The sequence below is a fragment of the Ambystoma mexicanum genome, chromosome 7p, assembly GCF_040938575.1.
Source record: "Ambystoma mexicanum isolate Mex_15411 chromosome 7p, UKY_AmexF1_1, whole genome shotgun sequence".
NCBI classification, from domain to species: Eukaryota; Metazoa; Chordata; class Amphibia; order Caudata; family Ambystomatidae; genus Ambystoma; species Ambystoma mexicanum.
The window spans coordinates 451,798,855-451,813,866 of NC_090939.1; the positions used below are offsets into that span (position 1 = coordinate 451,798,855).

Here is a 15,012-nt window from a genome sequence, read left to right on the forward strand (position 1 = left end):
AAACCAGGGAGGATTTTGGCATGGCTTTATAAGAGTGAAACCCCTAGACCCACGATTAGAACAATAACAAGAGAAGACGGAAGGGTGGTTGATACCCAAGAGAAAGTCAACCAGGGGTTTGCAGACTATTACGGGCGGCTATATGACGATGATGGAGAGGATAATAGCGCGATGATCGTAGAAACATTGGAGGACATAGGATTGCCGCAGATTAGCGCTGAGGAAAGAGGAGCTGGATGCACCAATCACTTTAGAGGAGCTAGAGGAGGTGGTGAGACATTTGCCCACTAGTAAGACCCCGGGGGCTGATGGACTCCCAAGTGAATTCTATAAAACATTCAAAGGAGAGGTGCTTCTCCCGCTGTTGGATATGCTGAATGAGGCATCTGAGCGGGGCAGACTGCCGGAGTCACTTAGAGAAGTGATTATAATACCGCTACCCAAACCTAACAAGCCCGGGCATAGCTGCGGTTCGTACAGACCCCCATCAATTTTAAATCAAGATAGTAAAATACCGACGGCCATGTTGGCAAATAGATTGAGGAGGGTCATTGGTAAATTAATACATCCGGACCAGACAGGCTGTCCCTAATAGAAACATATCCAACAATCTTAGAAGGCTCCATAGAGTCATTGAATATGGAAACGAGAATGAAGGAGAACTGGCAATCGTGTCACTGGATGCAATAAAGGCCTTTGATTCGGTCAAATGGCCATGGTTGTTGGCGGCACTGGCTGGCTATGGGATGGGTCCTGGATATTTACAGTGGGCTAAAATGTAATACAGTGAACCTCTGGCCAGAGTTAAAACTGGAGCACTGATATCCGAAAGGTGGCAACTCTGTAGGGGTACAAGATAAGGCTGCCCATGGTCCCCTATGCTCTATATATTGGCTCTGGAACCCCGAGCGATCTACTTGAGGCAACAATATGATACGATAGGCATCGCTGTGGGAGGCGAACAACATCTGAAATCCTTATATGCAGACGATGTGCTGTTGTATCTGTGACATCCGGAGGAAAACCTCCAATATATCCTGGAGGTAATGGAAAGATATGTAGGGATGTCTGGCATAGCGGTGAACCCCCAGAAGTCCAGCATGTTCCCATTGGGCGGATATAAAGGGATCCCCTTGAAACAACTACCGGTGTTACAGATACCATGGGTGGTCAGCACATTTCGCTATCTAGGGATAGATATATACTACACGGTGGAAGAGGAGCATAGGTGCAACACAGAGGAGGCCATTAAGAAAATTGAAAATTGCATGAGGTTCTGGGTAAAGCTGCCTTTAGCAATGATGGGACGAGGGGCGATGCTGAAGATGGTGGTCCTGCCCAGGCTCCTACACTACTTGGGAACATCCCGCACTGGATACCAAAGAAGTTCTTCACTAGACTGGACAGTATGTGTAGGGACTTCCTGTGGCATGGAACACGGACCAGAGTGGCCCTCTGGAAGCTTCAGAACTTCTATGAGAGAGGGGGGATTAAACTGCCTAATTAGGAAGTCTATTATATAGCAGGCCAGCTGCAATACGTGGCCAAATGGCTCTCAGAGGAGAGTACCTCGGAATCCAGGTTGTTTGGACAAGATTGTGCCCCGTTTTACTTAAGAGAGATTATGTGGCTGCCCAAAGCGAAGTGGAAGGGCGTCCCAAGATGATGGTGCTTGGATGGAGGATGTGGCATAGGGCCTGCCAGATAATGGAGAACCCATCCCCATGTTCCCCTCAAGTACCACTGGTTGCACTGGCAGGTGGAGAAAAGCAACTACGGATGATAATTAGGAACCATTGGGAACCGGTTGGAATAGTGACCATGGGAGATATTTGGCAAGCTGGGACCATATTAGATTTTGAGGTGTTGGGGGAGGAAACCGGGCTACATACAGGCCAGAATATCACGTACCATAGACTGGTGCGAAGAATCAGGAAAATGTGGCCTGAACCTGTACTGGAGGAGGAACCAGATGCTACTATAGATATGATATATGACATAGCAGAGGGGGGACACGAGATATCCAGAATATACGAGATGGTGATGTCTAAAGTGGGGGAGGAAATAGAACAATTGAGAAGACTGGGAAGGGGAAGTGGGAGCCCAGATGGATAATGGGATGTGGGAAAGAGCCCAAGGATATCATAGGAAGGTGTCTAGGAACGCTAGGCTAAAGCAGATACAGTTGTATATCACGCACAGAGCATATATGACACCCCAGAGGATATCTAGGTTTAATAATGCAGGACGGCAAGCATGCCCTAAATGTGATGAAGAGAATGCGGGCATGGTGCATATGTTTTGGTCATGCCAGGTTATTGAGCGCTTCTGGAGCGAAGTGGCACACAAGCTAGCAGAAAGAGCGATTAAGATTGTGGTGGATACAGTATGGGCTTGCTTGTTAGGTGGGTTCCCTAGGCCACAGAAACGTAAGCATGTGAGCAAGCTAAAGGACCTGGCATATGTACTTGCAAAGAGAAGAATTGCTATGGGATGGAAGACATGCCACAAACCACGAGTGGAGGTATGGTGGAAGGATTTGCAGAAATGGGCGGAGGCAGAAACTATGGTATGGCAGGAAGCTAGCAATGTAGGGGGGGAGAGGAGACAGACCCTGATGGCATGGAAATCATTAATAGCAGAGTTATTTGGGTCAATGCGAGACCCAACAGAACCCATGGAAAGGAACACCCTGTCGCAGATCGTGGGTACAGAACATTAGAGGAAGTGGGCTCGTAACGGGGGGTGGGACATGGGAAGCAGTGAACAAAATAAGCGATGTATAATTGAAATGTTATTGTATGTACTGAAAGTTTGGTTTGTATTGTTTGTTTGAATAACTAATAAACATTTTTTTTTTAAAGTGGAATGCTGGGACGCCACGCCGAAGAACCACCTGAGCTGCAAGGGAAAAGGAGTCACTCCTCCTATAGATGCGGAACTGCCATAAGGAGCCAGAGAAGAGAAGCCATGTTGGTTGAGTTAAACGTCTTACTGCAGGAACACCGCAAGGTGAGAATAGTTATGCGGTTGTTCCTTGGAGGCAGGAAGAGGGCGGAAAGGCTACCCAAGACCCTAGGACGTGGAAGAGAGAATCACAAGGGGCCACGATGGGCCTAGAGAGAGGCAACCCCACAAGGGAGACTGCAACCTGAGACAAGGGGGGGTTTAACCCGAGACCCCAGAACAGGGTGAGAATCAGACGGGCCAAAAGGGGGCAGAGAGAAAGGCACCACCCAAGGACCCAGGGCGGGTGAGAGCCAGATGGGTCCAGTGGGCCAAGCGAGGGACAACACCAAGAGAGAGACTACAACCTGAGACTCCGGGGTGGTGTGATAACCAAAAGTAGCCCGAGACCCCAGGAGGCCTTTTTGTTACAAACTATATTTCAATGGTGTCATGGACAAAGAGCCCTAGGGACTCACAATCAGGAACATTTGTTTGCCTACTTTTGTTCAAGCTCTGCTACGGGCAAGGAACACTAAAAACATTTGTTGACAATCCCCGTTTGAATTGAGCATCGGGATAGAACCCCAGGGAAATTTTCTGGTGATCTGATCCGAACTGTGCATTAGGCAGGAAGCCCAATCTACTAAGAGGATAGTACAGTGGGGGTCAGAAACCGCCACCATTTTATCATTTGGGAAAAGGCCCCAATGGTACCTTTCAGTTGGATTGTCATTTCCTTTGTAGTGGTAGATCTAGAGTTTAGGCTAAGATAAGTTTTTAGACAATGGACAGACCTTTCCTGTGGGGCGACATCCTGACGAGCACCCTTTTGAGCCCTATCTTTTTCATTAGTATAGGGCTGTAGAGATTTCATAGGTTTTTAATACTTTAATAAAGTTGGTGTTGAGAAAACCCAGACCTCCAGATAAGAGGTGTATCCGGCCTTTTTACGCAGTGAAATCTTGCAGATACTCCTAGTTTCATTTTTCTTTGCGTAACATTTACGAATGTTGGCCACAGCATTTAATTGAGAATTCTCTGCCTCTTTCCTCCAGTAGATGGAAGTCAAACGCTGGTTAAATGCATTCAAGGCTTGTCGGACAGTTGGGCCAAGCCAGAGTTCCCTATCTGGGTGGGCCGCAGTAAGAACTCATAGCTTTTTTGCATGCAGCTTGATACAGAGGCCGACGCCATCTCCCTGTGCTCTCATGGAGGGCCTAAATCCCCCTCCAACCTGTTTCAGAAAGTATCAATTGATGCAGTCACCAAAATCAGTTACGGTGTGGACTAGGTCATAACTTCTGATGCTATTTTCTGTTACTTAATGTGCCTTGATAATAGGGAAGGAACAAGTTATTTACCTGTAACTGTTGTTCTCCAGCATGGGTCTGGCATGGATTCACATGCTCATGAATATTCACCGTCGTCAGGCCGGGAATCCTCGGTATAGAAAAAAAAATCAGTATCAGTTTTGTTTCTGATCTGTCTTTCTTTGTAGTAACCAATCACTGGTCTCTGGGTCATACTGCCCCCAGCCAATGACTGCCCTCTCCCTAAGCCCCGCCTCTGGCAGCCATCCTCAGATTTGGTAGCACATAAAGTGGCAGTATGACCAAGTGAAGAGCCGCAGAGGGGTAGGCGGGAGGGTTTGCATGTGAATCCATGCCAGACCCATGCTGGAGAACAACAGTTACAGGTAAGTAAGTAACTTGTTCCTTCTCCAGCATGGGGTCTGGCATGGATTCACATGCTCATGAATAAGAGAATACATAGCAGTACACACATGCACAACCACGGGAGGTGGCAACAGGCTCAACATTAAGCAATACAACAACTCAACATTAAGCATCTCTTACCTCCTCACCAGGCTCACCTTAGGCGAACAGGTTGCGCAGCACTGCTTGGCCGACCCTGGACTCCTCCCTGGAGTCCCGATCGACGCAGTAGAATCTTGTGAAGGTGTGCGTCGACCTCCACGTCGCAGCCCTGCAGATGTCTAGCAGGGGCACACCAGACAGGAACGCCATGGTAGCAGCAATCGCTCTGGTCGAATGGGCTCTCGGACGGCCGGGCAGCGGTCGGTTTGCCAACCGGTGACAGTGCATGATGCAGCCGGAGAGCCATCTGGAAATGGAAGTCTTCAAGAGAGCCTTCCCTTGATTCACAGTCCCAAAGTTCACAAACAGCTGTGACGTCTTCCGAAAACTCTTTGTGCGGTCCACGTAGAATTTCAGCGCTCTAGCTACATCCAGCGAGTGCAAAGTCCTCTCGGCCGGCAACGAAGGCGATGGGAAGAAAACTGGCAACACCAAGGGCTCGTTGAGGTGGAAGTCCGACGGCACCTTGGGCATAAAGGAGGGGTGCGTCCTCAGCACCACCCTTGTGTCATGAAAAGTCAAGTATGGAGGCTTGCAAGATAGGGCCTGGATCTCTCCCACTCGTCGTGCGGAGGTGATGGCCACGGGGAAAACTGTCTTCCATGACAGGAACTTCAGAGGCGCCGAATGCATAGGCTCGAATGGGGCTCCCCATGAGCCTGGTCAGCACCACATTAAGCTCCCACGCCGGGGCAGGAGCCTTCACCGGTGGGAATGATCGGAATAGTCCCTTCATGAATTCTTTCACCAGGCGATGAGACCACAAGGACGCCCGTCCCGTAGTCCTGGTATATCGGGAGATTGCAGCCAGATGTATTTTTATGGAGGCGTGAGCCAGTCAAGCTTTGGCCAGCGACAGTAGGTATGGCAGTACTTGAGGGGCCGTAATCCGCAGGGGGTTAATCTTCTGTGCACGGCACCAGACAGAGAACCTCTTCCATTTATGTCCGTAGCACTTGAGAGTTGAGGACACCCTGGCCTTTGCAAGAACCTCTCTGCAGTCGGCCGGGATGTCGTACCCTCCAAACTCTAGTACTGCAGGAGCCAGGCCTGCAAGTTCATCGACTCCGGGTTGTGGTGAAGAATGGCGCCTCCTTCTCTGGAGAGAAGGTCTGGGTCCGTCGGCAGCTTGACTGGTGTGGACGTTGACAAGTCCAGAAGGTCCGGGAACCAGATCTGTCTTGGCCACGCCGGTGCAACGAGGATCATCCTGCACTGGGACCTCTTGAGCTGGTTGATGAGCCGGAGCAGCAACGGCAGCGGAGGGAATGCATAAAGAAATAGGCCGTCCCAGGGGAACGAGAAAGCATCGCCCATGCTCCTCGGCTGGGGGAACCTGCTGGCGAACCTCCGGCACTTGGAATTCATCGCCGTCGCGAAGAGATCGATTTGGGGATCGCCCCATCGTCGGAAGAGTCGATCCACTTGATCCTGGCGTAGTTCCCACTCGTGGCACGAGCGTAGCTCCCTGCTGAGTGAGTCGGCGATCGTGTTTTTTATTCCTGCCAGATGAAGAGGCACCAGAAACATTCGTTGGGTGATGGCCCAATGCCACAGATCCTGGGCTTCCTTGGATAGGGCCGGGGACCTGGTTACGCCCTGCTTCCAGATGTAGAACATCGTGGTGGTGTTGTCGGTGAAGATCCTCACCACCTTGCCCTTGAGGGACGGAAGAAAGGACCTGAGGGCCCAGAACACTGCGCGGAACTCCTAAATGTTGATGTGGAGTGACTTCTCCTCCGGGAGCCAAAGGCCTCTAGCGTGAAGATCTCCGGAGTGCGCTCCCCAACCTTCCAGGGAGGCGTCCATCGTCACCGTCACCTGGTGAGCTGGGATCTGAAAGTCTGTGCCCGCCGACAGATGGGAGCGGGTACCCCACCACCGGATCGCCCGACGGAACGTCTCATTGAGAGGGATCCTGTCCTCGAAGCTGCCCGTCGACTGGACCCAGCGGGCGTCGAGGAACTCTTGTAAGGGGCGCATCCGAAGCCTGCAAAGGCGCACCAGATAAATGCAGGAGGACATCATCCCACGGAGGGACTTGATAGATCTTACCCTGGCCATGTCCGTGGCCAGCAGACGCTGCACCTTGCCCAGAATGGTCCTGGTCCTTTCCTCCGACGGCGAGGCCAGCCGCGCCACTGTGACGAGCTTGGCTCCCAGAAACACGGCGACTTGCGACGGAACCAGGTGGGATTTTGGAAAGTTGATGGAGAATCCCAGGTCCGTGAGCAGCTGGACGGTCTTCGCAGTGTGCTCCACGGCGATCACCCGTGTCCTTGCCCGGATGAGCCAGTCGTCCAGGTAGGGGTAGACGCGGATCCCCTGTAGGCGCAGCCGCGCCGCCACCGGTGCGAGGCACTTGGTGAACACCCTGGGTGCCGACTTCAATCCGAACGGGAGGGCCTTGAACTGGTAGTGCCACCCTTGGACCACGAACCTGAGGAACTTTCGGTGTCTTTTTAGAATGGGGATGGGGATGTGGAAGTACGCATCCTCCAAGTCCAACGACGACAGGAAATTGCCCTCCTCCAGCTGTCCCAGCACGTGCTTGAGGGTGACCATACAGAACTTCTGGGCCTTGATGTACTTGTTCAGTCGTCGTAGGTCCAGGATGGGGCGCCATCCTCCTGTCTTCTTTTTTACAAGGAAGTACCTTGAGTAAACTCCGGAGCCCCGAAGCCTCTTTGGGACGAGCTCGATGGCACCCTTCTTGAGCATCGCCCTTACTTCCAACAGTAGTTAAGGAACGTGATTTTCCTTCCTGGCCACGGGTGGAACGCGAGGGCACTTCTTCTGAAACTCGAGGGCGTGCCCTTGGGCCAGGGCGTCCAGCACCCAACGGTCGGTGGAGATGGACTCCCACACGCTGATGAACCTCGCCAGCTGGCCTCCCACCGGGGTGCTTCGGCGGGGGCCCGACCCCACGGTCGGTTCAATCTTGTTTGGAGGCTGCCTTGCCTCCTGGACCTCCCTGTCGACGACGACGGGCACCACCTGACTTGCCGCGTCCCCTGTAGGCTTCCTGGGACGAAGATCTTGCCGCTTGGCGGTACGTGGAGGAGCCACTGCCGGATCCCTTGGAGGCACCTTCTCTGCCTCCGGAGCGCCGAAAGGACGGCCGTCGTTGTTGGAGCACTCCCAATGCCCGGGCAGTCTCTGTCTGTCTTGATGGCCTGAAGGGACTCATCAACCGCCTTACCAAACAGGTTGTTCCCGTCGAAGGGCATGTCCAAAACCTTGGTTTGTACGTCCTGGCGGAAATCCGTGGCCTTGAGCCATCCTCGTCGTCTCAAGCAAACGCTGTTGCCCAACTGACGGAAACCGGTGTCGGCGATGTCCGTTGCCACCGTGATGGCGTGGTCCAAAGCAATCTCACCCTCCTGTAGGATTTCAAGGGCCTCAGCCCTTTTGGCGTCCAGAACGAAGTCTAACAGAGGGGTGATTTTGAACCACAACTCCCTGTCGTGGCTACGATAGCCAGGGCATTGGTCGCCTTGATAGTCGTCGGTGCGGATGAGATGATCCGTTGTCCCACTGTGTCCAACTTCCTGCCCTTGCCGTCCGGCGGGGAAGTTGATGTCGAAGCCGATGCCCCCCCAGCTTTCTTCTTTTGCCGCCGCCGAGACAACCGAATCCGGGGTAGGTTGTGCCCGAAGGCACAAGGGTACAGCACCGGGGCCCCGGTACTTCTACCAGTCCCTCTTTGCCGGCGCTGTGGCAGGGTTCTTGAGGAGGGCGAGCCCCTCATCCCAGATGTCATCAAGAAGCGGTACGGCGAGGACCGTCGTCCTTTTAGCCTCGCGGCGTTGGTAAAGGAACCCTTCTTTCTTCTTCTCTTCTGGGCAGAGCTGGAAAAGCTTGGATGCCCTGGAAATCATGGCATGAAAGGATCCAATCTCGTCGGGCGGGGACGCCCGAGCAGGGGGCGACGGGGGACATGTCCCGTCGTCGCCTCTGTCGTCCTCTGTACCTGTCGTAGCCGTGTCCTTGCCTGTATCATCCCCGTGGGTAGTAGACCGGGGGAAGGCAGAGCAGGCCGCAGAGGAGGGAGAGGTGGCGTAGGATGCGTCCTCCTCCTCTTATGCGGTGGACTTTCCAAAGGTCCTGGCTCCAGTTCCCCCGTCGGGTCTGGCTCAGGTACCTCCGTCGGGGGAAGGGGCAACCTTGTCCTTATCTCTAAACATAAGGACTGAATCGCTGACAAAATGGCCGCTGAAGTGTCCTGCGGCGCCGGAAACGACGGGTGCGAGGGCTCTTGAGGAGCCTTGTCGGCGACACCGTCGCTCTCGTCATCGCCCTCGTCGGGATCCCTCCCGATGGGCTGGGCCTCTTCCACGACTTCGATGAGCTCTTCTTCAGAGGTCGTGTTCGTATCCACGATGGCCACCAGCCCCTCCCCCACCTTTTCCAACGTGGACTTCGTGGGGGTCTCCTCAATGGGCCTGAAAGACGACTCCCTCCGCGGTGGCAGGGAGACTGGGTCCTGAGGGTGCCTTCACTGGTGTAGCCTCCACAGGCTGAGCCAGGACTGCGGCGACATCCTCAATCGAGGTCTTAGCAGGGTGAATTAAGGCCATCGTCACCTTCTGGACGCCTGGCACCTTCACCTTGGGGGGAGGGTCCGAGCCTCGCTCCCCCTCTGCCGGAATCTTCGAGATCGACTGGGGCCTCTACAGAAGCTTCGCCGGGTTCTCCGACTTCCTCTTACCCGAGCCAGAGTGTTGGCTCGTGATTGATGGCGCCGGGGAGGATGCGCCCTGCCTGGCAGCCAAGGAGCCCGACCGTTCCGCGCTCCCGGTGCCCGCGGACTTGCAGTGCTTAGCCCTTTGTTGGGCCCCCGTCGCCGGGGCGCCCTCACAGGACTTAGAAGACCGCTCAGACTTCTTTTTCTTCTTCTCGCCTGACGGGCTCTTCCCTTCCAGCCAGTTGGCGAGACGGAGGTGGCGATCCTTCATGGTCCGCTCCGACATGTTCCCACAAAATGCACAGTCCTTCTCCGTGTGCGTCTTGTCCTCATGGAGACAGTAGAGGCATAACGAATGCTCATCCTCCTTCTGAAGCTGGCATCCAGGGCAGGTCCTGAACAGCTTCCCGGGCGTCGAGCTTCCTTTCTCCTGAGCCATGTCCGGGGTAGGCCTCGGAACTTCTGGAATCCTCCAAAAGCGTAACTCGACGAAAACTTCACCCTTGAGGTGCGTACAAAACTCCGAAACGGATCCCCGTTGATCGGATGTAGAAACGGTGGAGCTTGAGGCTCTATTTAACCGAAAAATTAGAAAAATCTCCTGAAAAAGCGCGAAAACGCAGCAAAAGCTCGAGAGCTACAGCACGAGGACTCCCAACGCTTGAACGTGCGGTAATAATCTGAGGATGGCTGCCAGAGGCGGGGCTTAGGGAGAGGGCAGTCATTGGCTGGGGGCAGTATGATCCAGAGACCAGTGATTGGTTACTACGAAGAAAGACAGATCAGTAACGAAACTGATATTGATTTTTTTCTATACCGAGGATTCCCGGCCTGACGACGGGGAATATTCATGAGCATGTGAATCCATGCCAGACCCCATGCTGGAGAAAGAGGCTGGAGTAGACACCATGTTATTGCTTGGAGGAACACACGCTGGAACCTGTGCTTGCAGTTACCTCAAATACAGGTTTTAACTGCAAGCATTTGACTATTTTAGATCAATGAAGATCAAATCACCTCCTTTGTGACAGTCGGTTTGAGCGTCACACTGCTTGATCAATTCAAAAAGGACAGATTGTTTACCTTAAAACATGCTTAAGTGATGTTTGCACTCGCAAATGAAACTTGAGGCTCCAGCGCAGAGCTCATTCCTTCTATTACAAACCTGTCCTTTGAATTCACCTTTTCCGTATTCATTAGCTCCGAGGTATGGACCGGCTATCATTACAGAGTCTGATGATTCAGTCAGGAAAATACATCACTTCAAGGATCAATCAATGATATGTTCAAACATTTACTTGTGTGTCATCTCATATCTTATTGAATATTAATGGTTCCCATCAATCGTTAATATTGTGCACTGCCTTATCAAATGGATAATTACCCAAGGGTATATACATCTGCTGCCCTTTGCTTAAAGGATACTTTAAATAAGAGAAAGGAACCAAGTGAAGGATGTGAGGACGGGAAGCGGCAATGTGGAGAGCGATGGAAAATATAGCTCTGAACTTTTCAAAGTGGGGGTCCTCCGACATATCAATGCAAGTCAGGCGTGTACCTTGTTTTGAACTCCAAGTATTAATTGGAAAGTAGTGGTCTGGGCAGGTGTTGTGCAAAAAGGACTGTTCTCGAGGGGAAATTGGGCAAAGCATATGGGCATATTGGGAAGGAGCAGGATCATAGGGCAACAGAGATGGGATTGTGAGCAACTAGCAACTGCAGCAAAAAAAGGGTTGGCAGGGCCCTGTAAGGGATGGTAGGGCTGGACGGATACGTTTCACAGAGGATAGCAATGAGAGGAATGTGAGCATTGATTTCAGCCTGTCATATTCAATGCAATGATGCAGACATTGAAAAGCTGGCTCAACTTTACCTTAGTGTATTCAAGTTGGCTTTGTTTAATAGAGGACGTTTTCATAGTGAAACGAAGAGATATTTTCACACCAGAAATACAAATGTCATACAAAGCCACACCTCAAGCTTGGGAATGTCTACCATATGCAATATGAAAACCTGGCAGCCATAGGTACAAGCTGGAAAAGGTAGGTAGTTGCAGGTAGCACTGGTCAGACACCCCGCTGTTCTGCTCTTCCATATCTCCCAAGGTCAATGGAGTCATGCAACATTTTAGTCTTTTTCTCCCAGGTAACAAGTGAATGTATTTATTTTCTTCCAGTAGCCACTGGGGATCGGTCCCTATGGTGTAGGTAGAATAATAGGATTATGAACATCTATAGTGACAGCCCATGTAATTCACAACATCATGTGACTCTTGTGAAAAGAAGAAGCCATTAATACAGCTACTGTGTGGTAAACTGCTTTACCAACACTTGCACGATGCACCATCAACACCCTATGACCATTTCCAGTCATTAAGATCACAACTGCCTGAAAAAGTATCTGTATTCGGTGCCATTATTAACGTTTGCCTACACCAAAGAGAATCCCAATCCAACGCATCCCGATTACTTCCACTGCCCCTTTCCACCAAACATTCTTTTCCGTTCACTATTAATGACTCGGGGTTTTTGTGTGCCCATACCACACACGCCTAACGCTTCAAATAAACCTCCCCAGCCCTGTACTCGCTCCCCTGTTCAGTGGCACTGCCTTCATAGTGTCCTCTGCCTACAATCACATGCTGTTCTCCATACTCTACTTGTCAAAGCTCTCATCAGTTGGTATGGCTTCACCTTCACGGCATTTTCAATTTCGCCTGGATGTCTGCCCGACCACAGCATATATAATGTGCCTAAACACACATTCTGGTCAAACTGGACAGATCCTTAATTGTGTGTCTGAAGTGGAGCCCCGAAGGATCTGCAAAGATGCAGGCAGTGGATTCTGTGCTTTCTGAAGCCCGCTCCAGACTGAGTGAATGCATTCGTTTAACCGGTTCTTTAACTGATGGGCCTTTTTCCTGGCTAAAAGAGCTCTTGTTTCTTTAGAGCAAATCTTTTTGGCACAAGTCTATATTTTTATAAAACAAAATGTCCATACCAGACAAGCACCCACAATTAAGTGATCATAAAGAACTTTCATAAATGTGAATTGCCATGTATATTTTCATGAATACAATTTCGGAAATCAAATTAAATAGACTCAAATTTCCAAAACACCAGATTCAAGGATACTGCTTCGAATAGACAATGTTATAAGTATTTGAACTTATGCTGAATTCATAATGCTGCATATAAGATTTTGGGAAGGGAATATTGTACTTCCTATTTTTATAATTAGAGAGTGAATGCAATGTCAAGGGAGTATGCATTATTTTTCTCCTTCATCAGACTGCAGGGCAGAACATAGCCGACTATCTTTGCGGATGGCACAGAGGCCAGGACCCAGTCACATCTTCTTAATAAGGGCATGATTTGTAGAGAGGTGGCTCAGTCCCGCAACAGGGCCTCATTCGTGCTGCAATTGTTAACATTCTGTTACAGTTTCAGGAGCTGCAGTTCTGCATCTCAAAGCATGAAACTTCCACGCTGGCCCCATCTCACTGATCGGCATTTGAGGGGAAAAAAACGAATACAAATATCCTTTTAAAGTCGCTTTGTCCATTTCCATGAGCACCGTTTGTTAAACGGGTAAAACGCATACTTGTTCTGTGACGCTACAAATGTAATCTCGCCCGGACATTCTTATGTCAATGAATTCCTATATTACAGGCTCTTTTGAAATATGCCTTTAGGTAAACTTACAGAGATCATACGTTGTTTCTAGTCAGAAATTAGGTGTTCTGCAGCATTAGCTTTTAAACTCGTGTAACTTTGTATTCTGGTACTTGTAACCCACATTTTTATAAAAGGGAATAGGCCACCACAAGTACATTACAGGAATTCAAATTAAGCATCAATAATTCAGGGTGAAGTATATGGGAATAGCAATTCCCTATAATAGAAAGATTGGTTTGAGGAGCTGTCCTGGCCGTCCCTCCCACATATGATCCTGATATACAGGCGTCCTGGGATCCGGGCAAAAAAATGGTGCTGCAGGATTTATTTCCAGGGGGGAGATTTATGGCACAGGAAGAATTATCAGAGCAATTGGGCACGAACCCCATTAAATTACTACAATAGTTCCGAAAGAGAGCGGCAGGTTGCCGGAAATGGTCCTCGTTTCCTCTTGAACTACAATCAGGTGAGTGCAGAGATGCAATAGTACAGAGTGATACGCCAAGGGGACAAGTGTCAAAACTATATAACATCGTATAGGCTGCTCTAGCACTACGAAATACGGCAAGGTATAAATGGGAAAGAGATCTAAATAGGAGTACTGATGAGACCAAATGGCGTAGATATTGCTTGCTGACTAAAGATGTTACGCTCAATGCACAGTTATGCTTAATTCAATTTAAGGTCTTAAACCAACTGCATTATACACCTGCTAGGATACCACGTTTCTTTCCAAGCACAGTTGACAAATGTATGAAATGTGGAAGTGAAGGGGCAGATTCGATCCACATGTTCTGGAACTGCCCCAAGGTATTGCTATTTTGCAGGAGGTGGCTGGGGTACTGCATCTTATGGTTGGAATCCCCCGTATACTTCTTCCCCCTCAAATATTTGCTGGGTGATATTGGAATGGTGTCCATCAACATACGTAGACTGCTCAATATATGTTGTGTTATTGCCCAAAATGCATTTTATTGAAATGGAAATCTACAGCAGCACCGTCATGTAAGGAATGTCAAAGATCTTACCCTTGTGAATGAAAGGGAGGAGGGCTATGTTGCAACTGTAACTGCAGTGAGCAGACCTAAAAATATATGGAACCCTTTTCACGAATATTTGAGTAAAGTCCAACCTGGTAATGCATAAAGAAATAACTCCTTTGTAAAGGTTCGATGTGCAATGGGAACCCAATACAGTAGTTGTTTTGTAAATTGTGAGCGTGGTGCGGCCCATGCCCAATCTGTCTACTTGAATAAATAAAGGTAAAAAAAAAAAACAGGATGTGCAGAACATAACGTGGATTTTTTAAAAAAATAAATGAGTAGGAATGTTCAAGCAGTTTTGCTAGGTCGACAATCGAAGGCAACACTTTCTCAACAGTTTATTGGAATACATAATTTTCTCCTCAGAATTTACTTTCTCTGCAGATTACTACTCTGTGACAGAAGAGAAAACAGTCTGCTGCTAGACAGCTACATTTATCTGAGGGGGCCAGATAGCAGCCATATGATGTGGGTGACCCCGCCTCAATCCAATGTACTGAGAGTCTAGCATTGTATTGTCACTTCCTCTGGGTCCTGCATGCCATATGCTAATTGGTTGTACATAGCTTTACACGATTGAACAAGTAGCACCACAAAGAGGATTATCTCCCCTGTCAGGTAATTTAATGGATCGCACTGTGTGATCCACTGATCCATGAAATAGGGGCTATACAACTCTGCTTTGTTTCTAAAGTTTTGTATGCACTTTTAACCATTTGCACACCTTGGGATGAAGGTCACATTTTTTACGCTTACAAAGGAGAAGACTAGTATTCACA

General features: G+C 49.8%; 1 protein-coding gene across 6 annotated transcripts in view; it reads right to left on the bottom strand.

The window, feature by feature from the left end:
• The window catches only part of DCAF6 (DDB1 and CUL4 associated factor 6), a 2,172,363-nt gene that overhangs the window by 1,961,181 nt on the left and 196,170 nt on the right, over window positions 1–15,012 (bottom strand). The window lies entirely within an intron of this gene.